General features: G+C 42.2%; 1 long non-coding RNA gene across 1 annotated transcript in view; it reads right to left on the bottom strand.

Moving 5' to 3' along the window:
• LOC123502418 overlaps positions 1-134 on the bottom strand; it is a 2,161-nt gene extending 2,027 nt beyond the window's left edge. The window contains exon 1 of the long non-coding RNA XR_006674044.1: positions 95-134. This is a non-coding gene — a long non-coding RNA (uncharacterized LOC123502418). The remainder of the gene's footprint in view (positions 1-94) is intronic.
• Positions 135-7,500: the final 7,366 nt, after the last annotated feature.

Genomic DNA, 7,500 nt, shown 5'->3' on the forward strand with positions numbered 1-7,500 from the left:
GCAATACTGCCAAACACACTTAAAATACCCCAAATATACCCACCACTACACCAAAAGCATTGTAAAGAACGGCAACATTACAAGGGTGACTTACCTAAATGTTGTGGCTTGACTCCTCCTCTTCTTCCGCTTCCTTTCTCATTCCTCCTCCTCTGTTTCCCTTTTTTAGTCTTTCTGTTGCTTCCATCTACACGCCTGAGCCTAGAAACACACCACAACACTCAGAAAACACTAGATATTAGGCAAAATATTGAGGAAGTGGCTTGGCAGCCTTGGCTGGTCCTCCTCTTCCTCCTACTTTTCTCCTTCCTTCCTCCTCCTCCTCCTTTATTTCTCCTTTCTTCTTCCTTCTACCATTATTATCTACACACCAGAGCCCTGAAACACACGCAAACACGTAGAAATCACTAGATATTAGGCAAAATACTGACGAACTGGGCGGCTGGGAGGGAGGGACGCCAGCCCAAGGCCTGTGACGTCACAGAATGCGCGGGACCAGCGGAGACTCGTCTAAATTACGTAAATAATTTGAAAATTGACCCATAGAAAAAACGAAGCCACGGCCGAATGCTTGACATTTTACGACTGTGAACAAACTTTAACTAACATCCACAACATAAAAACATCTCCTGCCTAACTAGTTTCAAAGAATTGTGTAAATTAACTATATTATAAATTATAAAATCATTTGCACTCATGAAACTCAAAAACGTCCACCCATTTCCACTTTATATTTATTTTGAAAAATATTAGACAATATAAACTCTCTTCTCAGGCGTCCAACAGTTAGCTAGGACCAGAAGTGAACCAATGAAACTTATTTATGTCAAACAAAACCATTCAAATCCAAACTCATCAAAAACTCTTGTCAAGTCCAGCCATTTTCACTTGGCGAGTATTTTAACACACTTGACACAGTCTGAGCTTTCTTTTAAGGCATTGGACACCGAGTTAGACCGTCAACCAAAAACGTAATTAAATCAAATACAAAATATAAAACTTACGTTTAACGGGACCAAACACCATTTCAAAGTCCACATATTTGACTCAATGGGTTGATTTCACGCCTAAATCAGCACAGACGACTCTTTGCCACCATAAAGGCCCACTTACACCTTCAAATAAAAAAACTCAAAAAAGCAGATGGAAAATTTGGCCGTTGAAAAGACATTTATACACGCCATAAAACACCACTAAACGCCACATATTTACCAAACTCTGGCGCGGAACACTCTTCAAACACAACGCAGTATTTATAGGAACCATAAAAACACACCATGGAAGCGTAATATTATCATTAGCAAATATGTGAAAAAAGTATAGAAACCTGCTGGTGGCCCAGGAGGCGGGGGCTCGGGAGGAGAGCGGAGGGGGACCGGGGGTGGGCTACATCCGGGGAGAGGGAGGCGGGAACAGCTGGGGCAGGGGCTCTGAGTCCATGTGTTGCCTTTATCAGCTCACCACAACAAAATGAAGGTATATCGGGAAGAAGTGACCACGGCTATGAAATGTCAGACTGATGACTGCATTGTGACACATGTTTGGCTGAAGGAAGCAAGTCACATCTCCTAAAACTTGCTTCTTTACTGCAAAACACACTCAGAACACCTTGCAACACCTCAAAATGCCTCAAAACGCACTAGAAACACACAAAAATGACGCAAAACACACTCAAAACTTTTACCAATCGCCTTCCTCAACACCTGGGCACAAGTCACACTGTTTTCACTCTCACTTGTAAACCTAACCCAAGAAATAAGTGAACGGCCTCAAACGTACCTCACACATGAACGCTGTGGAGGATTGTGGTGTACGCTGACACCGTGTACTGCTGTCTCACTCACTGCTTGGTGCTCCTAAACACTGCACACTTATGTCTGTGTGTGTTATTTGGTGTTTAAGAGTGTTTGGGGGCATGTTTCTGTGTGTGTGTGTGGCAAGACTGAGGACTAACACTAAACACCACCACGGGTATGAGTGTGTTTGTGGGTGTGTTTGGCTGTGTTTACGAGTGTTTGAGGTATATAAGTGTATGTATGGCTGTGTTTGAGGTATATGAGTGTATGTATGGCTGTGTTTACGAGTGTTTGAGGTATATAAGTGTGTTTTTAAATATGTATGGCTGTGTATGGGTGTGTGTGGGTGTGTATGGGTGTATGGCAAGATAGGACACACCACCACCAACAACAACAACACAACTGGTCCTCCCGGTTGACGTGTAGGGGCGGGTGTGTTTGTGATGATCCTTAGTATAAATGTGTATAATAACTTACTAAATCTATTATTAATGAGACACTACTTCTATAAATTGCACATATTGATTTATTCTTTATTTTTCATCCTTTCTTTTCGTTGTATTGCCCTGCTGTGGTTATAGAAAGGCAGTATACATGAAACAGCTTCTACGTTTACAGGAGTGTTTTGATATAGCGCGGGAAAAGGAAAGAGAAATCGAGATATTTGAAAGGTATATCGGGAAGAAGTGACCACGGCTATGAAATGTCAGACTGGTGACTGCATTGTGACACATGTTTGGCTGAAGGAAGCAAGTCACATCTCCTAAAACTTGCCTCTTTACTGCAAAACACACTCAAACACACTCAGATATTTCCCTCGTTCTCTATTTCTATCGCCTCTTTTCTTGATCTATGAGTATTTCTGGCAATATACCACAGTGAAGTGATCATAAGTAAAGGAATATACACATCTTATCGATCTACGAGTTGATTTATTTATCTATCTATCTATTTATCTTTCTATCTGTCCATTTATCTATTCATTCTGGTGACTATTTGGTGATTTTCTACAGCTTCACAAACTCATGTGGGGGTTTAAATAGTGAAGACTGTGGCCATTAATCTTCTGCCCTCCATACACCCTTCCTGATGTCAATAAAATGGTCTTATCTCTCTCTCTCTCTCTTTCAGCCCACCACGGACACCCTCCCCTCTCTCTCTCTCTCTTAGCCCACCACCACCTCTCTTTCAGCCCACCACAGACTCTCTCTCTCTCTCTCTCTCTCTCTCTCTCTCTCTCTCTCTCTCTCTCTCTCTCTCTCAAAACCTCAATTTTTTCTCACATTTCCTTTCTTTAAACCACTAAATAAACTCCACTCTCACTCTTTCTCTTAGCCTACCACCACAGACACCCCCCTCTCTCTCTCTCTCTCTCACACACACACACACACACACACACACACACAGAGAAAAGATAGAGTGACTAAAATTGGAGGTGGAATAATTGTGTTAAGAGGAAAAGAGTTAGTAGTGTAAAAGTAGTGTAAAATGAAGTGGTGGGTGTGGTGGTGAGTGATGGAAGGCAAGATATCAATATTGTAAGTGTGTATGTACCACCCAAAACAACAAGTGGATGGTCAAATGATCAGTCTAACAGTATGGTGGAAAGCACATTGGAAACAATGACAAATGAAGCTGCAAAGAAAGCAAAAATGGTTCTACTTGGAGATTTCAACTGTAAAGACGTCAATTGGGAAGAATTTGAAGTGGGGAATGGTGGAGAATGGGGTGAGCAGAGCAGCTATTAAATTATGCGGTGGGAAATTTGATGACACAGTGGGTGAGGCATCCAACAAGGGGAAGGAGGGTGATGCCCGTCGAGACTGGACTTGATACTCACAAAGGGAGTCCATCTACAAAATGAGATTGAGCATGAGTGTCCTTTGGGGAAGAGTGATCATGAAGGATTGAAATTTGAGGTCAAGGTGGGATTCACCAAAGATAATGAAGTTGGATACAAGGAGGAATGCCTAAATTATTATGCTAAGGGAAGATACAAGGAGTTGAGAAATGACTTTGGAAATGTGGATTGGTCCCAAATGTACCAGGAAACAAACATGCACTTCAAATATGAAAAATTGATGGAGGCCGCAGAGAAGTTTGTGCCAAAATATATATACTAAGAAAATCTTAAAGGGAGATCAATGGTTTAACAAAACCTGTGACAAGGCAAAAAGGGAGAAGGAAAAGGCATGGGAAAAATACAAACAAGAGGAAGTGGAGAGAGAAGCATATAGGAATGCAAGAAAGAAATATGTTCAAGTGAGAACAACAACAACAACAACAACAACAACAACAATTTCAACAGAGAATTGTGAAAGTGATCCCAAAATGTTTGATAAATTCATTAATGGTAAGTTAGAGAAAAAAGAAAGAGTTGATAAATGAAAGGTTGGAGATTATATATATGAAGATACAAGTGTCATTGTTGAAAAATTGAATGAGGATTTGTGCCAAGTATTCACACAAGAAACACAATTCAATCGACGGTGTTACCTGTGTGTGACAAGATGGATGCAACAAAGAGTCACACTGCAAAAGTTTTGTTGAGTCAATTAGATGTTAACAAGGCAATGGGACCAGAAGAATGTTAAAAGAATGAATGTCAAGAGCAGTTGCTAGATCCAATTTTAGATTTAACAAGAACATTTATCAACACGGGACAGGTGCACCCACCAGTACAATCAATGGAAAAGGGCAAATGTATGTAGTACCAATTTACAAAAGTGGATGTCGCATGGAACCATTGAATTATAGAGCTGTTTCTTTGACCACCATTATGTGTAACATATGTGAACAAGTGATCAAAAGCAAGTGGTGTGACTTCCTGGAAAACAAACAAATACTAAGTGAGAAACAGTTTGCCTTTACAAAAGGGAAATGGTGTGTATCAAATTTGCTATGTTTCTACTCAAGAGTGGTGGATATTTGACAAGAGAGGGATGGATGGGTTGATTGTGTAGACCTACACTTCAAAAAAAGCATTTGATAAAGTACCACATAACAGATTGATGTGGAAGTGAAGTAGTATCGGAGGAATGAGGGCAAATCTGACGGAGTGGATGAGAAATGATTTGACAGGTAGAGAAATGAGGATGGTGGGAGTGAAGGGAGTGAAGTCAGAGTGGAGGAAGGTAACCAGTGGAGTTCCCCAAGGTTCGGTGCTTGGTCCTGATCAATTATTATATAAATGACATGCCAGAGGGAGTGAGAAGTTACTGTAGTATAGGAATATGTTTGCTAACCATAGCCGCAGAGGAGAGTATTGGTAGGATAGAACCAAGAGGTAAAGGGAGGGAAAGGAAAGGGAAGAGGTGGTGGAACAAAGAGAAAGACAAGGCGAGGAAGGAAAGAAGGCAACTGAATAGGAGATGTAGGAGCCTTAGAAGGTACAGACAGAACAGTGAGGTAGAGAGAATAGAGTATGATAGAATGTGGGAAGAGTATAGGAGTAAGCAGCAAGAGGTGAAAGCATTAATCAGGAGGGCCAGAGGGAATGAGGAGAGGAAAATTATTGAGGAACTTAGGAGAAAGGGTGAAGGAGGTAGGGAATGGTATAAATTTTTAAGAGGAGAGGAAGGTAATAAAGTAGACCATGTAGAAGAGTTAGTAGTGAATGGAAGGAGAATTAAGGAAAGGGAGGAAATGATTAGAGAGATAGAAGAGTACTGGAAAGCTATCGGAGGAGTGAATGAGCCAGCTAGGAACTTAGGAAACATCACCCTAGGTAGGAAAATAGAGGAAGGAATGAATGAAGAGATCAGTATGGATGAGATTGAAAGGTATGTAAAGAAATTAAAGAGAGGTAAGGCTCCGGGTATCGATGGGATTCTGAATGAATTTTACAGAGAGGGTGGTCGAGGAGTGATTGAGGGGCTGCATGAGTTGTTTGGAAGGATTTGGAGGGATGAAAGAGTGCCTGCAACCTGGAATGAAAGTAGAGTGACACTTGTACATAAAGGAGGTAGTAAAAGTAGGAAGGAAATTAGGAACTATAGACCAATAGCAGTGTGTGATTCAGTGTGTAAGATATTCTGTGGTGTGTTGAATGAAAGACTGAGTGAAGTGATAGAAAGAAATAGGGTAATGGGTGAGGAACAGAATGGGTTTAGGAAGGATAGAACAGGTGAGGATAACATGTATGTAGTAAATGAAGTGATAGGGAGAGCGAGAAAGGACGGTAGGAAGAAGTATTTAGCTTTTCTAGACATAGAGAAGGCCTATGATAGAGTAGATAGGAGAATGCTGTGCAAGGTATTAGAAAAGTTGGGGTGAGTGAGAAGATAGTGAGAATCATTAGGAGTATGTATGAGAATACAAGAGCGGTGTTTAGTATGGGGGATCTGGTGACTGGATGGGTAAGTAATGAGAGAGGAGTGAGACAAGGCTGTGTTCTTTCCCTTTACTATTTGGCCTACATGTGGAGGAGATGGCAGAGAGTGAGGCGAACAGGACAGTATGGAAGGGATTTTGACGTTAGATTGAGCAGGGAGAAGAGTAAAGTATTAGTAGTAAATGGGGATGCGTTAGACAGGGACAGGACATGGATGGTGGGTGGGGAGGAAATAGGAAGAACAAAGCAGTACAAGTATCTGGCTGGATGAAAGAGGGTGTCAAAGGACCAAGCAGGAAAGAATAGCACGGACTAACCAATGGGTGGGGAGGCTAGGTAGTGTAGCACGGTGCAGGGCAAATAAGTATGAGGTAGTTAGAGGACTATGGAAGGGAGTAGCTATCCCCAGCATCATGTATGGTTTAGAAACAACAGTGTGGACTAGGAAAGACCTGAATAGGCTAGAGGTGCTGCAGAACATGACAGGCAGGATAGCGTTAGGTGCCAACAGGTATGTGGCAGTGGAGGCGATCAGAGGAGATATGGGGTGGAGTACATTTAGGGAAAGGTTAGCTAAGGCAGTGTTGAGGTATTGGGTTACACTGCAGAGGATGGATGGGAGTAAATGGGCAAAAAAGGTGTCCGAATGGAACGTGTATGGACAGTGGGCACAGGAGTCGTTTAATATAGAAATTTGGGTGGGTGAAATGGAATGGTTGTTAAGAGGAGCCATAGGACATGGAAGTGTAGACGCAAATAAGAGAGAAATCAATAGGCGTGTGGAAGAGAAAGGAAAAGCAGAGTGGAGGAGGGGGGATGAGTGAGAAGACAACGCTAGAATGGTATCGGAGAAAGGACCGGCCTACGTGTGAAAGTTTTTATGATGGGAGCCGCGGTGGGGGGGGGGGAACTGCTGTTCAAAGCCAGGACCAAGTCCCTGGAGGTGAACAGCAGGGTGTATAGGTGGAAGAATGGAGGAAGCAAGGTGTGTGAGGTATGCGAGAGGGGTGTGGATGAGACAGTAGAATACTTGATACTGGAGTGTGCAAGAGACAGGATGTTAGGTGTAGTGACAGAAGAGATAGGAGTAGAAGCATGTAGTGAGATGAGAGAGAGGAATGCTAGGGAATGGATGGAGTACCTGGTGGGGCTGTGTGTTGAGAAACAGGTAAGTGGTCGGGTGATTGAGGGTGTGAAAGATTTCTTAGAGAGTGCCTGGAGGGAACGTATGAGAATGATTGAAAGGCAGGGACAGTGTTGCCATGTACTCAATGTTATCTTTGTGGTTAACATGGAAACCTTACCTAGCCTAATCTAATTTGATCCTAACATTAATCTAACCTAACCTAATTCAGCCTGACCTCACCTAAC

Source organism: Portunus trituberculatus, chromosome 11, assembly GCF_017591435.1.
Source record: "Portunus trituberculatus isolate SZX2019 chromosome 11, ASM1759143v1, whole genome shotgun sequence".
Lineage (NCBI taxonomy): Eukaryota > Metazoa > Arthropoda > Malacostraca > Decapoda > Portunidae > Portunus > Portunus trituberculatus.